The sequence below is a fragment of the Strigops habroptila genome, chromosome 1, assembly GCF_004027225.2.
Source record: "Strigops habroptila isolate Jane chromosome 1, bStrHab1.2.pri, whole genome shotgun sequence".
Lineage (NCBI taxonomy): Eukaryota > Metazoa > Chordata > Aves > Psittaciformes > Psittacidae > Strigops > Strigops habroptila.
Window position 1 is genome coordinate 124,705,825 of NC_044277.2, and position 19,985 is coordinate 124,725,809.

Consider the following 19,985-nt stretch of genomic DNA (forward strand, 5'->3'; position numbering starts at 1 on the left):
AAAACTTACAGTGCAACAATCCTTGTCATATTCAGGGAACATACAAGCTAGTTGGCCAGATCCTGCCACTTGGTCTTTGCTTTGTTGTTCCTTAGGTGCCAGTTACGGTCAATCCATTGTGTTTAAATTGTTGACCATCTCTGTCTCCCTCTTTTTCAATTGACAGCACACAGCAGGAGAGAATTTCAAAATGTCTGGCAAACTCATTATTCCTCATAACTACTGCTGTGCTCAGCTAGCTGGAGATGTGGCAGCATAAGACTTAAATGGCTGACTAAACATCATAGCATACTAAACATCATATTCGTTAGCTTTCATTTCCTTTTTTTCAGACTTTTTTTTTTTATTTATTAAAAACTGCTCTCAGAAGACACTTTCAGTCTCTTGAATGAACAGCACATGAAAATGTAAGGTAGTTTAAAATGAAAATTTAGGTCACAAAATTTTCTTACATAAAAGTTTCTCTACAGAACATGTTACATACTGTAGGAATATATTCTTACGCTGCCAGCTTATTTCTTCACAAATGCTATACAGCATGTAAGATTAACAAAAACACATATACATCTAATTTTGCAATAATAGTAAAGAAGAGACACAACCTCTCCCTATTGCGATTGCTTTATGAAGTGCTGTACAGCTGATACGTGTCCTACAGATAAATTCCAAGATGTATTAGTATCCCTGTCCTGCCCATAGACCAAACCTCATTGCATTAGTTAGATGCTTATTCTGTTGTTTGGTTGGTTGGTTGTTTTTATCCCGGAGAGGGCTGACTATACCAAGAAGACATCGGGAGTGCACTGCATATATTTTCTATGGAATACTTTCTACTGAGTCCAAATCCAGAGACTTTTTGATCACTGGAGATTGTACCCTGCCTCCTGCCTCAGACTTTGAACATGGGATGCAGAAAAACATGATCAGAAACTGCCAATGGGATCATGGAAATCGAAGGTGGATTGGTGGGATCAAAGAATTTTCTGTCACAACCAGCTTTTGAAGACCCTTGTCAAGGAGCCCTCTGAAAATGAGCCCTTCAGTTAGCAGCAGAGAGATCTGAATGGACTAATTCTGATAACCATGACTTTGTCACACAAATCTTCCTAGAAGAGATTTCCTGTTGCCTGCCTTATGCCTCAGACTTTTCATGCTTTGTGGTTTTATATGAAATTCTGTACATCTGAGTTATCTTTTCTCCTCTCCAAGATACATTGGTTCTCCCAGTACAGAAGGAACACTGAGAGGACTGGATATCTCTACTTTCTGTTCTACTGGGGGGATCAGGATTTGGTAGTGCAGGTGATAGCACCATGTTAGGGTAAAGAGAGCAAAAACTCATCTGTTAAGTTCCTTTTGCTGGCTTTGCTGACTTTGTAAATTCCTTAGCTTGAGGGGTGCTCTCAGAAAGGGGGTTAAGGAGACATTTTTGAAGTAATGTTGGTTTTTCTTCTTCCCTATACTTCAGCAGACTTGTTATGAGGTTGTGCAGTGGTGCTTAGGTGATTCTTTGGCATTTTTGGATGACAAAATTTTAACACTTTTGTGTTAAAAAATGCTAATGCAAAAATTCCATGAAGTTTATTACCAGTGAAGATACCTACAAGATATAGATATAATTTATATATAGATATGGATATTGTGCTTAGAAGTGCTTAGGATACTGAGAAAACAGAACAGTTCTGGGCTTTAAAACAAAACATTACCAAATTCATCCATTAAACCCCTCACGCATTATTTGTTATCATCACTGTATCTATACAATTCCTAGTCTTTAACAACAGTTTTATAAATTAGCTGTGAGTATCCCTGTTGTTTATTTGGCATTATATCCTGCTTAAGCTTTTGTTCTTTACTTACTTACAATTTCTTGTTACATGGATCCCTCCTACATTCAACCTCATGTATCTTTGCCCCTTTGCTCACATACTGCTCACATACTTATGTAAAATGAATGTACAGATTGTCTGTCTATGACACTGCAGTTTTGCAGCCAATTGTTTTGACTGCAAATTGAATGAAGTGGTCTTAGTTTACCAACATGTTAAAAATGAATCAAATTTCTTCTGACACTTCTATTTATGGTTGATTTGACCCTTTGTCACCTCATCCATCCAGTAACATTGCTTCAATTTTCATTAACAGCAAGAAGTGATGCTTCCTGTCCCATGTTTGTGCAAAAACATTAGGGGAAATAAATCTTGATAGAGATGCAAAAATGCCTATCAATGAAAATAATAAAGAGTATTTTGGGGGGAATTTGTGTTATTAAACTCTTGCTTGTGTACCTAATGCCTTGAAAAGACACTCAGTTTTACACATGATGTTTAAAGTATATGGATATCATGGCATATAAGTGTGATTCGTCAGTCTTTGACTGCAATTTATTGAGATCTGCAGCCTAAATAATGGAATGCTAAAAGACTCATGCTTTCTGTCATCTGTGAAGAAAAGAAAATTGTAGGGAAGAAACTACTTTGCTACTCAAGAATGTTTTTACTAAATATGCATATATTTCTATAGATTTTAAACACGTGTTAAATTTCCTTTGCTGATTTTCTAAATAATTTAGCTCTGTTTTAGGAAAATGTATGTGAACTTTGATTATTATGATTTTTACTTTGCATAAAATACTTATCAGAAATATCTGATTGTAGGTGGTGTCATTTCAGGGATGGCCTCTGTGGGAACAGGCCAGAGATTGACCCATGCTGGACACAGCCAGTTCCAGCCAGCTCTTCAATGGATCTACCAGTAGACATAGTCAAGCCTATCAGCAAAGCTAGTGGAGTCTTTGTGAAAATGTATTTAAAGGAAGGGCAAAAATGCCAGACAAATAAGAATGAGGAAAAACAGTGAGAAGCAGCAGTATGAACACCAGGATCAAAGAAGGAAGGGGAGGAGATGCTCCAGGGCCAGAGCAGAGAGTCCTCTTCAGCCTGTGGAAGCGGCCATGGTTTAGCAGGTATTTTCCTGCAGCCCATGAGAGGACCACGCTGAAGCACAGGCATACATTGCATAGAGGAATCCACACTGAAGCATGTGGATATTTCCCGAAGGAAGCATGGTCCAAGGGGAGCCTTTGCTGGAGCATGTTTACTGTGAAGGACTGCAGCCCATGGAGAGGACCCACACTGCAGCAGTGGAAAAGGAAGGAGCCACGGAGAGGAACTGTTATGAGACAGTAATATAACATGGCACTCCCCACATCTCCATCCTTTCTCAGCCCCCTGCACTGCTTGGAGCAGGAAGGAGTAGAGAAGTCAGGAATGAAGGAGTGAAGTTGAGCCTGGGAAAAAGGAGAGATGGAAGGATGGAAGGAAGGTGAATTTTTACTTTTGTCTTTATTTCCCACCTTCCAAGTCTGTTTCAATTGTTGACAAATTGAATTAGTTTTGCCAAAGTCAAGACTGTTTTGCCCATGACAGTAAGTGATGTCACTGCTTTTATCTCAACCTGCAAGCTTATTTAATCTTTTCTCCCCCAGCCTGTGAGAGGAAAGGGATTGAGAGAGTACCTAGGTAGATACCTGGCATCTGGCCAAAGTCAAACCACCATAGTTGGAGATGACAGGTTATATACCTGCTTATCGCTTTGGTCAAAAGACAACAAATCATAAGCTCATACCAAAGAAAATAATTCATCTCTTAAGATACCAGTTGATCTTATAGATAAGCATACCAACAAAATGAAAATGACTCAACAGACTAAACAAGAAAAAATGCATTACTTAGAGTAATTCAAGGAGGACATTCAGAATAAGTACTATTATGGGATACTAAATCCAACTCAGTTGCCAGGCTTTTTTTTCTTACATTTGTCTTTCTTTAATGATAAAACCTTGTTTTACAACATAATAAAATTCTTATTTCAATCAATTTTTATAAGAATGCCAAAGGATTTAAATTTTAGACAACACTGATTGTTGGAATATGTTTTGCAGAAACTCATTATTTTTAACTTATTCATGTTCTTTCTCTGATGGAAACTTCAATTGTTCCTCAACTATTTCAGATAAGGCTCTTTTGAAATTTGTAGTTAAAAATACCATTTGCCTAAATGTAAACCACTGCACAGTACCTCCTTGATTCCATTGTTGTGTGAATATTAAAAAAAATGCCTACAATATAATAAGGCCATCCAATGCTATAATTGGATGACAAAGTGAAAATCCATTTAAACATATACATGTATAGAAGTACTCCAAACAACACTATCGTTTGGGGAATTAATCAGGAATCAGGCAACACTCAAGCAACTTCCTTACCAATCTAAAAAAAAGACAAAAGTCCACCTTTCGAAGATGAAAGATAAAAAAGAAAAAAGAATGACTTCTCAATTGTCCATTTAAACGTGTAAAACCCCCTTAGGAATCATTTAATTTAAAAAACCCCACCTCTATTTAGAGAACAGAGAAATAAGGGTGTTTGTATTTATTTGAAACAGAAATTCAACTCCTTATGGGCTCTGGGGAAAATAAAGGGAAATATCAGAAAATACACTAAATAAAGGGGTAAGATCTCTAACTTTAAAAAGATTGTCAGAACTTCCTCCCAGATAAGCAAAGGCAAAATGAGTGTGATGGTGAAACAAATATATAATCCTAAAATACAGATCATCTGTTCATGAACCTAGGTTAACAATCTTAAACTCTTAACAAGGCAATCTAAAAAAGTGTTAAATGAATGAAAGTATGACAGCATTTTATTCTTTCCTTCTTCCCTGAACTTAGGGAGAGAAAGGGATATAAAGCTCCCTGAATTTAATACAGAACACAGTTTTCTTCCATCTATAGCTTCACAATGTTCATCACAACTACTTGTTGCTGCTAGGTCTGACTCACAAATACCGAAAAATGGGTTTATAACAAAGCATTGTTAAACACCATGAAAAGCTGGGATAATAATATGACTGTACTTATATGGTTTTGATGATATGTACTTTGGCTGAAAATACAGCGAAGTCTTCAGCATGAATTGGTAAAATTAATTTGAAAGACAAGTTCGGGGAATTAAGTTGAAATACACTGGAAATATTTTTCATTTAAAGTTGTTCACACTAAATACTGTAAGTAATCTGTTTATTGCCATTCTAACTATATTTTGTTTTCATTTTCTCTCCTGTCTTAAGCATAGACTTACCAAACTGAAAAAACAGAAGTGCTACTATTCATCTTCCAGCTGGTGCAAGGGGAACTGTTTGTATAGCTATTTTGATGGCCTGAGAAATGCTGCTGTGACACACTATGTCAGCAAGTAAATTTTGATCACTGGTCATAGCCAAGATTTGAATTTGACCATTGGTCATAATCAAGACTGGTCATTGTCTTTATTGTAGTGTCCTCAACACCCAATAAGTGACCTCTTTGTGACTGAAAAAACAGTTTTTAAAAGGACATCAGAAAATTGAAATATAATTTCTTGTTTCTTTAGACTTCAGTTTCTTTTTACAGAAAAGAACTTGGCACTCTGCAAACTGCAATTGTCCTTGTTTGATTCTACTTTATTGTCTCTAGGTGCTCACCAGAAACTAAATTCTTGGTGTTTCAAAAGGATGGGGCCTGTTTTTGAAGTGTCTTTCAAGGTAACTAGATTAAATTATTAACTACTGAAAGAAAATGCATTATATTCTTCAAACTGAGTTTAAAATCCAGAATTCTGAAGCCCTTTCCTAACGATACTCATAGGTATCTTTAAAGATATCTTTATATAGATGCTTATGTCCTACCCTTTTTTTCACACTTCCTGTTATATCTTCTTCATTCCCTTCTTCCTTACCTCCGTCAAGTATTTTAGAGAGCTCTACTTTTGAATTCAGATGTACACAGAGACTGGAGTTACATATGTAAATTGCCGTATGTCCTGCTTAGGTGTTAACATTTCCTTTAAAACCTGGAATCTGCCAAATTGCCTTAATAAGCAACAGCTGAAATCCAGAAACTAAAGCTGCCAGAGAAAACTCTTCCTAAATTTCTGTGAAACCCAGATTTCACCTGGGTGTATCCATGCGTGAGTCCTGTGGTTCTGGATTATGTTGACAGAATCTAGATTTTTTTAGAGCTGAAGCAAACCCTTTGTTTTTAAAATTTAAAGTAAAACATCACCATTAGCTTTAATTTTCTCTTGAAGAATTTCCAGATGACTTTGCAGAAGAAAATAAAAGACTGCTTGCCATTTTCCTCTATCTGTACAAACTATGGATTTTACCACTTTTATTTAAAAACAGAGGCCTGATATTGCTCCTGCCTTATGCTTTTTTCCCCAGGGTAATTTAATTGCTTTTAGATGGTTCGTGTTCACTAGAATAACTCATTGTTGACTGAAGCCTCAAAAGTTAAAAAGAAGCTATTCAGATTATTATATTTGGACAGACTGTAAAATAGCTTTAGTACTGAAAACATGTTATTTGGAATTATATTACAGATTAAGAACATCATACCACATCTTCTGAAGACCAAATGCGATGTCATGTCCTTAACTGATGTAGATCTTCATATCTTCAAGATATATGAGTAGTACTATTCTGCTTCACACCAGCTGAGAATCCAGCTGCTGTTTTCTTATGATCACATAAGACTTTCTTATCTGACCAAAACACTTGTCTAATTCCTATTCAAAAACAAATATGCAGTACTTTAGAGATGAACTGGGACTGGATTATACTTCAGGCACCTGGAGTTGTCTTTGCTTGCTAGTAAAGACTGTCTTTACTCACTAACACTACAAACACTGTGGATCTGTCATGTTTTTTTACCTAGCTGCTACAAAGTTTTCATTGTAGGAGGGATAGTACAGCAACACAGATGTCACAGAGTATGCTAATCAGTAGAGAGCCATTTCATTATTTCTTTTCCACAAATCTGTTTTATAGGACAATACATATCAACTAGGTAATTCAAGATGCTAAGAGCTATTGGTTCTGCAATTGATTTGATGTTTAAATGAAAATTTCATTTACTCAAAATTTTTATGTACTCAAATCACAGTTTGTGGGAACAGGTTTAGATGTTTTACTCAGTCATTCTTTTTCGAAGGAAATGTAACTCCCATGTCAACTTTCCACATGGAGACACATGTAGTCCTGGAATTAAGCAGCCAAAGAAATTAAGATCTGTTCTATTCTCACCTGATAATTTTGAGCCTCAAGTTCCAGATCTTATACAACAGAATAGAAGCAGAAGTGTTTGGGAGTGGAGACTTTGACTTCTGAGCTAAATAGGCCAACTGTATCCCAAGTTTATGTTTACATCTGTATTACTTTGGAAAAGTATTAGTTTCAGTTCTCCAAGGCCCATTTGTACACGTATGCTGTAGGGTATATATTATATTAGAAATTCTTTCCTTGCCTAATCCTCAAAAATGGTATAAAATTACTTAAAAATTAGTGACCTTAATTTTGCCCCTCCAATTGCATTCTTTATGACATTTTAGTCTAGTACTATATTTATATCCTTTTTTGGTTTTAAGTTTTTTTGCTGTATAATATTTTAAGTTTAATCAAAAGTCAACTTAGGAAGGCCACTCTGCCTAAGGGATATTTTTCCATTAAGCATTTGACATACTGGTGGCCTTGAGGGATTATTTGGTTTTGAAGAAATATTAACAGCTGGAAATTTGCATTTTAATACAGTTCTCCTCAACTACTCAAGCAATTTTATTTTTAAGACCTGTGACAGGCTTCAAAGCCTTAGTTCTAAAGCAATCTTGCCAAGTGGTAGCTAACATACATAATTTTACTACAAATGATTGAGTTTCCTAGTAGGTTTCCCTTTTCAAAATCTTGTTTGAGGTGTCTGTGAAACCAATACCAAGACTTTGTGATTTGTACTAGAACTAGCATTGCTAATCTGGCTGAACTAGGGCGAACTGAAAAAAGAACTTTCCTCAAATTTTGCAAACCCAAAGAAAAAGCAAAGAGAAAACTAAACACAAACATCACAGTTGTATCATAATTATGTTCTCTAAATTTAAGGAGGATAAGAACGTCTGTAAATTGGTATCCTTGATGAGTTTGTTAAAATTATGTTTATACAAATAGGTTATAATGAACGTTTGTGTTTTTTACTGATATCTGAGGCGTTTAGGTGAATCAGATGTAGGAAGAGGTATTTACAGTAAAATTGGAACAGACTGCACACTATGGAACTGTTGATACCTTCACTATGCATGCAGGTCTGCCCCAGCTGCTATTGACTTCATGAATTTTGTGTCAACCTAACAAAGTTGGGTTGGACTGAGTTAATTTTTCCTGAGATGTTAGCATTGCTGATTGAAATTAAACATATCCAGTTTGATCACATAATCATACATTAAAGTATGAAAAATTTGTTTTGATAATGAAAGTTTAGAGAAATCTTTAAATTTTAGAATATAGTTAAACCACAACTGGCTGCAGTTGCAGAATGGAGAATAAAAGACCCCAGTGGGGATAAAAAATTGACAAAGCTTTCAGTAAATCAAGTGTAGGGTAACTATTATCTTCAGTGAACTCATTTAAAAGAAAAATATCACGTAATTTCTCTTACAGAAGAAAAAAAGCATGTAAACCTGATCAAGAGCTTACCCTACCTGTTGAGAGCTTTTCCATTGACCTTAGCAGATCTCAGATCGGGTCTGAAATTTGTTATTAGAAAGCAAAGTATTTTAAACAAAGAAAGTAAGCTTTCTGCTTATTTTACTGGTTTCCATAGTGAGAAAGATGTTTATTCGTAACAGTGTGGATAACACAGTCATGGTCTCATTGTAACTGGGAGTTTCATTGCAACTGAGAGTCTATCAACTGATTGTTCTGTTGTTCGGCAGTTCGCGTATGAACATGGAAGGGCTTCACTGAATATCACCATGGAAATTCTATTGACAATTTGAAAATAAAAAGACCTAAACCAGACTACATTTCCAAACCAGAGATTCAAGAGTCAGTTATCTTTTGAGTTCAGTTCCAAAATAATTAAAGTGTTTGTTTTTAATGAATGCATTTTTTGTGTGTTTGCCTTTTGGTTTCTGAATTTTAACTTTCCATTCCTACTAAGAAATACTTAACATTGTTTACTCTCCACAACTCTCAAAACTGCCAAATCAGTTCTGGACCCAAAGGGCCCACAGTAAATTTGAATTCAACCCCCATATCTGCCCATACTATCAAACCAGCATTCAGTTTCTTATTCTGCCCCAGACCTCCTCGTTGATTTTTTCATTGCCTCTTCCACACTAAAAGGTCTGCACGGCCTTTCACAAGGGTGTGCAAGCCTACAGATTAATGTTGTATTGATTGTATCTTGCCAGTCTCCTGGTCACCATCTTCTAATTCATATATTGACTAAATGTCTGAAGTGAGGTGGAGAAACAAACATGGAAGCAAGCCTGAGAAGGGTTAAGATGCTTAATCCTGTTGGTCCTGTATAACGATATTCCCTGGTAGAAGCAAAGGAACAGCTACTTTACAGCCTGTCTCAGATCCTGGCTGGAATTGGATGGGCAAGGAAGACTGTAGAAATAATCTGGATTAATCTGCTCAACACGTCTTTTCTGTTAGATATCTTCAAAAGTTGTTTTCTGTCTAAACAAAAAGGTATCTATTTGTTTTATACATGTGTTTCTATGTCAACATCAATTTTTTCAAACTGTAACAGCTAAAACTGTGATGAAACTGGTTTATTCTTAGGTTTCACTAATGCATTTTGGATTCCATAAGATAATTTAGAACTGTTAAATTATAGGAATTACAGGAAGTGTTTCTTTGACTTGGTTTTAAGTGAATTTTCTCCTCTCACTGCATTTTAATTTCAAATCCAATTGCACTATCATTATTCGGAGCAAGGTCAGAAAAAACTCCACCCTTTTAATTACACAGTCAAAAATTGTTCTGAAAAATGGAGATGAGAAATTTTAGGATATTTCGCAAACTTTCACCTATTTAGAGAAAAAGAAAATCTAATTCAAATAGGTAGAGGTGAATCCATTTGATGTAATGACCCATAAAATACTGTTTAAAATGAAATATGACTGTCTACACTTCCCTGAGCTCAGTAAAAAGTCCTCATTGATGTAACCTGAGTTTACATGTGGGGACTGCAGTTATACTTTGAAAGTTGTGTACATATCTCTTTGGTACACTTCCAAAAAATGAGTAATTTTCAATGTACCAGTACCTGAATACATCCCCAACCCCAAACAGTTCTTTTTTAACTGGTAATTGTGTGACAAAATATGTATTTTGACAGACTTGATAAGACCAGTGTGTTGATTCAAACACCTCGGGCTAATAAGATACACACATAAAAATATGATTACAGCTAGAGGCTGTAACTTTATTAACTTAATTAACATAATGATAACTGGAGGGATGCAAAACAGCTATTTCACCCAATATCACTACTTAACAGGAGTGCTCCAGAGTGCTTTTACCTAGGATATATCAGTCAAATTAACAATAAGCCAGCAAACTTCATTTACATTCCTCAGCAGCTGACAGCCAAACCCTTTCCCATTTACTTCTTGTGTCAAAGATCTAGGTGAAGGGTGTTTCCGCCTATGTTTAAAACTTTCCTGTATACCACACAGGTTGGCCACTAACTTGGAAAACACTTGAGACTGTCTGAAAACTTTTTCCTTGGGCTTGGACCCTGAATTGTAAGGTCTTATATTTCAAATTGGCAAAAAATACAAGAAAAACATATTCTAAACCAGTTGCCACTATAAGATGCTCTAAGCTGGCTACATTTCTTGGATGTGTGAAACATGAGAAGAAAAACAATTTCCATCTACAATAGAGGACAAACAATATACAGAACAAGACTGTCACAAAACTGAGGAATCAAAGACTCTCTGTAACCTAGAAATGCAGAAAGAAGTAGAGACCAGACTAATTTGCTTAGTAAAAGCTAAAAGTTAATGGTAACATTGAGCCCATCTAATGGTCGAGTTTGTAGATGCAGGAAAACTGGAGTCAGGATGACTGGAGTCATTACTTTTACCTAATAAGCTGTAGTTGAAGTATCTTTTATCACTAACTCTAGTCTTTTTTGTGTTGAAGATATTCTTATTAAAGAAGACCTTTACAATGTACTATGACAAATTTTATTGGTCTGAAAACCCCAGGAGTTAAGTAACAGAGCATATAAAAATTGTACCAGGAAATGAGAAGTCTTCAGTAGAGCATGCTGAGGCATTGGAAGGGAATGTTTCACAGGAATGTGACTGTTTTTATTTGTTTGGTTAGTTTTGGTTTTGTTTATTTACCAACAGATAACCATGCACTGGCAATAGGAAAAAACAGACCTCATATCTTTGCTGTGATTCTTTCTGAAAGTAGGACTTGAACTTGCAGCTCTTGTATGCCAGGGGAGCAGCACTTAACTACTGCCTCTTATGAGGACAGGCTCTATTTTTTCCGTAAAAACCTTTCAGAAGTCTCAGATTTGACCTGATGTGGAATCACCATAGATTAAGATAATAATTTCCTACCCAGTTCTTCAGTGCTCATGCCTTTGAGTTTTCCTTAAAAACTACCTACTATATACAAACTTTTTTCATAACAAGTCTAAACTCCCAGAGCCAGTTGAAGTATTCTTGCATTTAAGACCCAATACCACAGGCCCAAGAGGCTAAGCAAGTCCTGAAAACATAGGTGAGGATTTGTTTTTCCATACACAGTTAGATGAAGTGGTTGTCTCTAGGAGAGTTTCAGCCATTCTGTCACAATGCTCCATATTTCTGTCCTCTTTGCCCATGGCCACGGTAGCCATGTTCTCATCTGTCTTGTTTGTGTTGGGACTGATGCTTATATGAAACTGCTGAAGAATCTAAACAAGGTCAGTTAAGAAAATCAAACAAGCAGTCAAAAAATGTATTGTTTAGATGTAACTGTTTGTCTCTTTTCTTTAGATTAAAAGATTTAACAGGAAATTTAAGAGGAAAAAAAATATAACAGGAAATTTAGTGCGAGGTGTCCCTGCCCATGGCAGAGGAGTTAGAACTAAATGATCTTCAGGTCCTTTCCAACCCTAACTATTTTATGATTCTATGATTCTATGATCTTTGCATTGTGTTAGTATGGCAAGGTTTTGGTAATAGGGGGCCTACAGTTGTGATTTCTGTGAGAAGCTGCTAGAACCTTCTCCTATATCTGATTGAACAAGTGCCAGCTGTGAGAAGATGTGAGTGAAACACACTGTGCTAACACCAAGGTCATTGAAGAAGGATGGAGGAGGAGGTGCTCCAGGCACCAGAGCAGAGATTGCCCTGCAGCCTGTGGTGCAGACCATGGTGAAGCAGGCTGTCCCTCTGCAGCTCATGGAGGTCTATGGTGGAGCAGATATCCACCTGCAGCCCATGGAGGTTAACAGTGGAGCAGATATCCATCTGCAGCCTGTGGAGGACCCTGTGCCGGAGCAGGGGAATACCCAAAGGAAGCTGTGACTCTGTGGGAAGCCCGTGCTGGAGCAGGATCCTGGCAGGATCTGTGGCCCTGTAGGGAGGAGTTTGTGCTGGAACAGGTTTGCTGCAGGACTTGTGACCCCACGGAGGACCCATGCTGTAGCAGTTCATGAAGAACTGCAGTTTGCGGGAAGGACTCAATGGGAGAAGTTAGAGGTTTGTGGAGGACTGTCTCCATAAGAAGAACCCCAGGCTGGAAGAGGGGAAGAGTGTAAGGAGTCCTCTCCTGATGAGGAAGGAGTGGCAGACATAATGTGTGACGAACTGACCACAGTTCCCATTCCTCCTCTCCCTGCACTGCGGGATAGGGAAGGAGGCAGAGAATTCAGGAGTAAAGTGAAGCCAAGGAAGAAGGGAGGGGTGGGGAAAGATATTTTAAGATTTGCTTTCATTTCTCATTACCCTACTCTGATTTTGACTGCTAATAAATCAAATTTCCCCAAGTCAAGCCTGTTTTGCCTGTGACAGTAACTGGTGAGTGATCTCTCCCTGCCCTTATCTTGACCTATGAGCCTTTTGTTAGGTTTCCTTTCCCATGTCCATCTGAAGAGGGGGAGTGATAGAGTGACTTATGTAGCCATCTGGCATCCAGCCAGGGTCAACCTATCACAGCCCTACACTGGAATCGTCTAGCTAATCTACATAGTAGGGTTATGAATTTTCTTAACAAGTTTAAAAAAAAATTGCCTTCTAAAATAGGAGTAATTTTCCTAAGCTATCTTCTTTGTCTTCTGTTGTCTTGTCCAACATTTAGTATAGTTTACTGGACTTGCTTTATGACTGAAATGAATAATTTGGTTCAAATAAGCTTTTAGATTTGTCCAGCTTTTTATGCCTTGTCATGAGTTTGAGGACAATATAGGCTTGTAAGTATGATGTAAAAAATGTGTTTTTCCATAAATGATTAAGTCTTTGATAATTTAAGTAAGTATGCCATTTTTCTTACTATAAGTTTTTGTCACAGTTTTTAGAGTGTCAGGCTGGAGACTCATCACCTTCGATATAACAATCTACATCCATCAAAAATACCTCCATCTTCAGTCTCCTCATTGTCTCAGTGTATAAAATGCAATCAGTTTAAAAATACAAGACTTACTGAAAGACATATCTGTGATTCATGCAAGACCCTTATTTTAAATTCCAATAATTTACAGTTCCTTTTGAACCTGCTTAGTTTGATTCTGTGTACATGATAACACTGTTTGGTAAATAATTTGTCATTCTGTAAACTGAAAGATGTGAAGTTATCCAGAAATTTTACTAGAGGTCTGTGATATCCCTAAGTTAGTTCTGACAACCACAAATGAGAGTGACTGAGCAAGTGGCAGCAACTGATGCTTTACTTTATGACCAAGATGGCCAAAATAAAAATAGTTACACTTCTTTTTCCACGGAGTTTACTAGAATTATTCTCTGTGAAAGGAATCCAATCCAATCCAAAGAAAAGTTACGGTTTTGACTTTCAAAATTTCACAGTGAAGATTTTAAAAATACCCAAAGAAGTTAGAAGTACAAATTCTGAAAACTTAGAACTCATTCTTAAGTACTTCAGTTGCTTACAAAATGTCTGTAATTCGCTTGGTGAGAAGGAAGAAGGAATGGAATTTCTACCATGTCCATAAACAATTATTAGACATCAGCAATCCTTACATGTGATTAAAAGTTGGCTACTTTAGAGAGAGTGCTTATAATGAAATAATACATATTATGGATGTTAGCTTATAGTAAAAAAAAAAAAAAAAGTATTTTTTAATGAACATATTTTCTTATATTATTATGCACATATATATTTTCTTATGAACAATACTCTATTTAAAAGCATTACAGGAAAGAACACAGGTGGAAAAAAGGGGTGTCTTCGGTAGACATTTGTAAGACCTTCTGTGAATAAAAGAAGGTGCATAATCTACAGCAGCCTCAGGGTAGCTATAAATTGTATTCAGACAAATCACTATTTGTTCTCTTATTGCAGTGAAAAATTCTCCTAGCAACTACTGTCTCATACTGTATCTCTTAATTAATACAGAGAACATGCTTTCTTAGAAGAATATATACAAATAGATGACAAAGATCTTTATGTTTTCTGGCAAAGCCCACAAAGTAAAACGATTACTTTTCAGTTGAAAGAAGAAAGAAATCTTAGTTGCTCTAGACCAGTTAGATGAAACAGTAGAAAACTAAGATGTAACACGTATCAAGAAAGAAAAAGGCAAGAAAAGTGCTAAAACAACAATAGAGGAGAAAACATAAACCAAATGTTACTAGGTGAGAATTAAAACATAAAACAATGGAATGAAAGAAGTGATAATAAAGCCTGAAATAAATTATTTGAATCTTTTTATAGAAAAAAAAAAAAAGAAAACAAACCCATACCAGCTAGTGGTACTGTATGCTTTCGAAAAAGAAATTGGTATGATGAAGAAATTATTAGATAGATTTGTTATGGGAGTTCTGACTTGGAATGGAAAAATTCCTACATCAACTCTTGAAGTGTTAAAACCAGAAGCTACTATATTCATGAGGGACTTAACAAAAACTGTTTTGAAACCCATTAGGTAATGAAGACAGTAAAACATGAAAGTAGTTCCTAGAATACAGAGAAGACAGCTTTATGATCCAGAAAGTAGAAAATCCATCCAGAGGAGAAACTGTCCTGGATCTGCTTCTTCAATAGGGAGGAATTAAGTGAGAATGTGAGTGCAATACAGAGCTACTTCCATTACTCACCATATGTATCTGATTGTAAGAAAGCAAATCCTGTTGAATAAGGAAACTGAAAAAACATGGCACAGAAGAGAAAGAATATGAGACAGACTAGAATATGTTTGTCCCAAACTATTAATCTTGCCTTGCAGTCCTACGGAAAAATTTACGAGTTCTAGGAACATGCAGAAAGTTGTCCTGCACAGCAGTGACGCTCGACACGCCACTGATGAACCAATACTAGAGGTCACCAATTATCTACGGAGTTGTTTCTCTCCTGCAGTTTGCAGCATTGTGTCTCTATGGTAAAGTTAGCTGGTTGCAAGTTAAGTGGAAGAAGAATAGGCACAGCAGAATGGAGCATAATGCAAGCTGATTTCTCTTGTTTTGTAATTTAAGCTAACTTGTTTTAAAATAATATAAGATATATAAATCTATACTACAAGGAGCGCAACATAGAAATGTTTTCTGCTGTTGTTTGACCCTCAGGAGGGTGTAGATGGGAACAGAATGACATAGGAGAGTAGAGTCTGGAGCACTCAAGCTCCTTTTGAGTAGTGTTTTCTCCAAGAAGGTCTCTAGCACTGTTTCATAGTTCATTGATTATTTGATTGGCTAGTCTCTATCCTAACCTGTCTTTTTCATCTGCACAGAACTCAGCAGAATCAGATAGGACAATGAAGTTCTAGGGCCTGTTTATAACCTTGCATTACCAATAATTAACATAACAACAATGACCTTTGATGGAGTGAAAATTCTCCAAACGAAGATGTAAACTAGTTTGTCTAATGTATTTGTGGAGGATGACAGCCCAGCTATTGCAAGCATTAAGATGTAGTCTGGTACTAGTTACTTTTCATTCATTCAGTGTAACTCTTATGCTCTCACCAATAGCATAGACAGTTCTCATCAGCTGCTGATCTGTGGAGACAATCAGGCAGGAAAGAGACGATGAATTCAGTGACTTGAGAGGGAGCAAAGGTCTAGTTGTGGGCTCAAGAGGTAGATTAACTTCTCAATTTAATTTTTTAACTGATCCTCACAGGAAAATTCAATTCGGAAGGGACCTCATGGCATCTCTAGTCCAACCTCCAGCTCAAAGGGGAGTCATCTCTGAGGTCAGACCTGGTTGCTTAGGGTCAGGTCAGGTCTTGAAAACCTCCAGGGATGGTGACTGCACAGCCTATCTTCAAAACCAGCTGGTCTGACCTTATGGTGAGAAAGCTTATCAGTGCATCCTGGTTGAACCCTACCTGTTTCTAATTATGCCAGTTCTTATTTCAGCCACCATGCACTGCTGTGAAAAGCATGTCTCTGCCTTCTTGGTTATTGCTCTGTAGGCCCTGCAGGCTGCTGTTAGGTCTTCTCAATCTATCTCTTCTCTAGGATGAACACGTGCTGTTTCCTCAGTTTCTCCTCACAGGACAAATGTTGTAGTCCTTGGTGGCTGTCCTGTAAACTTGCTCCTGTTTATCAATGTCTTGTACTAGAGGGACCAAACTGGACACAGCATCCAGATGTGGTGTAACAAAAGCAGAGTAGAGGGAAATAAGCATTCCGCTTGAGCTACAAGCTGTGCTCCTGTCCATTCGGTGCCGGACACTGCTAGCCCGCTTTGCTGCAAGGGCTCATTGTGGGCTCATGCTCAGCTCACTGTCTGCAAACCCCTCCAGGTCCTTCAGAATAGCTGCTCCCCAGCGTGTAGCATTACAGCGTGGTCCTTTTTCCCAAGCATTTCTCCTTGATGAATTTCATAACGTCCTTGTGACCCATTCCTCCATCTTGTACAGATTCCTTTGAATGGCAGCCCTGCCCTCGAGCATGTTGACTGTCTCCTCCAATTTGGTGTCATCTGCAAGCCTAGCATCAGTTTTTCTCGTCCTGCAATCTTCTTTTTGAGTAAATTCATTCAGGGAAGGGCTGTGTCTTGCATGTCACTGTGTGAGTGGCCTGGCTGAGGGATCTTAGACAGCCATCTTAGAAACCTCAGGGCTTTCCTGTTATATAAAGAATGACTGTATTTTCTGGAGCACCTATCACTCACTTGTGTGCTTAAATCCCTGACTGAAGAGTCTGTGGACGAATAATGGGAAAGTTATTCAGTTCGCAGCCCAAGTAGTGATATGAAACTCTGTGTGACTGGACTAAGGAAAGGATGCATATTCTGAGGAATGAGATAAAATGAAATATTAAGAACAGATATTATTTACTGCAGCCGTGCAACAGAAAATTTCCATAAACTCTATCATGGTTTCTTATTTTTAAAAAATCTTCAATAATTTCTTGATCATTAAGGCCATGCTGTCTTCTTATTTAAATAATTTATTTTTTATTACCCCTAACCCATGATGTTTTAACCCTGTCAAAAATCTGACCTCATTATTCAGCCGGTTTGACTAGCTAATTTGGAAGAGCAAATCTGGCTGAAAAAAGTGAAAAAAACCCAGCCATTTTTCACATTTTGCCTCAAGCATGTAACTATGAATGATTCATAACACTTCTTGGTCTGTGACAGATTCATTATTAAAAGTTTATTTAATTATCAATACTGTGCCCTACTCTATTAGGAAAATCATATCTTATATTGACTACTACTTGTGAATGAAGTTATCAGTGTCTTTCAATCCACTCAGAATCCTGAACATCTGTTTCATTAAGCTCATAATGTTTGTTATCGACATGTTTAATGCAATATATTTTTCAAGGGCATATTGGCGGTTTCTCTGTGTGTTAGGAGAACTCTCTGGTGTAAGCTAGTTTATATGATATTGTGTGACCTGTTTGCTGTTGTCTGGTTGTTTGGGATATTTTTTTAACGTCTAATCCACTGAGAGAATGTACTGCAGTGCCCACTTCAGAAGTGCCAGATTAGTTTATTTCATTGCGATTTTCATTGCAAATGTGTGACAAGGAACACAATGATCTCTGCATGTAAATCATATCTAGATGTACATAATAAAGGGATATATTATCTGCTGTTACTGTCAGTTGTTTCCAGTTTGCCTAAATACATTAAAAACATATTTTAATATTATGGATATTATGCAAACACTACCATTAACATATTTTAATACATGCATCTATTTTTTCTTCATTCCATTTCAGATTAATATCCATTACCATTATCAATGTTTTATCTCTTTTTGTCCTGGAAATTGAATTCTACATTAGAGAGGGTAGATAATGTTTAATAGAAAAATTAGAAATATTCCAAAATAGAAAATGTTTAATTTTTTTCTATTTAAGATTGTTTTCATGCTCAAGTGATATTTTCTGCTTGTTTTCACTGTTCTCAATACTTTTTATATTGGAAAATTCCTGGGTGAATAATTGACTTTTTCTAAACAGAGGTTCCAAATTTAATCCAGTAGCTTTCTTTAAAAACATGTGGTACAACTACAAAAGAATGTCTTGGTTTTTTTTTATTATTTTTATTTTTTAGTAGTCTGCAAAGGATTAGTCTAGTAACTGGCAATAAGGCAAGTTGCTTAATTTTCTGTGCGTAAGTAAGTCTTATGATGAATCAAGTAACTGTCTTTAAAGTATTAAGCCATGTTTACAAATAGTGGTTAATATGTTAATATTCAGTTAGAAACACATACAACTTTCTTTCTTGATCAGCTCAAGTAAAAAACTCAGTAAAAAATCCAGCAACAGTTCTTACAAGACCTGTTAATATTTTTGACCGTTCCCTGAACTTCTATCTTTCATTCTCTGGTTCTGCTGAAGAAGGCAAATATCACTAGAAGATACATTTTTTTTCATTAGAATCTTCAAAAATCTCCATTTTAAGATACTCACCCAACCTTAGCAGATGAGACAACTCTTCTCCTTGATGACTGTTTACTATATCCCTGACCAGATATATGGTAAGAAAAATTACCCTCTAGAAATTAACTGCTTTGTGAGACTGTAGCAGTATGGGAGATATTTTCAGAAATGTGCAGAAGGATTCTTTGGATCTAAATACAATATTAAATCAAAATTAAAGACAGTCAAGCCACAATAGCAAATAGCATAGAAAAAGGGAAGAATAGGACTTGGGAACTTGATTCCAGGTCTTCTATAAGTTAAATGAATATTATAATTCATGTCTATACACACAATCCTTATTCTTGCATTGGGACAGTGACTGTTTATAGGCCAGTCTCGCATCTTCCAGCTAAAATTTTTGATGAATTCTCATTTGAGCTATTATTCAGACCAAAAGGTTTCAGTTTGGTATCTGCCTCCAGACAGTCTTCTGTAAATACATGTGATTGTGTGCATAAAAAGAGATTCAAAATTACCATATATTTTCAAAATAGTCTGAGATCAAGCAGTTCAGGATTTCATCATAAAACAAAGCACCACGCTAGCTAGCAACTTTAATGTATGTATTTTCCAATTACTCGATGCCTTAATACCATATACAAATTTAAAGAGGAAAATAGAAGCCAAAGTTCCTAAAACACCGAAAACTCTGTATTTCTAGTTCTCACATGGTATAACATAAACTAATCTATATGAAAATCATTAAACACAGTAATTTAAATACATTCCTCCATTTCTCCCTCTCAAAAAGAAAATTTTGTTAATTTTTGTACCAGCTTGAGCATGAAACTCAAGACCCAAACTCATCACAAGACCCAAACATCCACCAGACTAATATCATACAGAACAAGACCATATCAGAGCAACAGTAGGCAAACCTGTCCATCAAAGCCAGCAGAGTCAATCTCTTCCCCCACTATCCCAAAGGTAACATCAAAATTCATGAATACAACATATGCTTACCTCCAGGGGTAATTCTGTGCCCAGTGCCACATTGGACGTATGCAGGGGAAGCAAAGCAATCACCTTATGTCA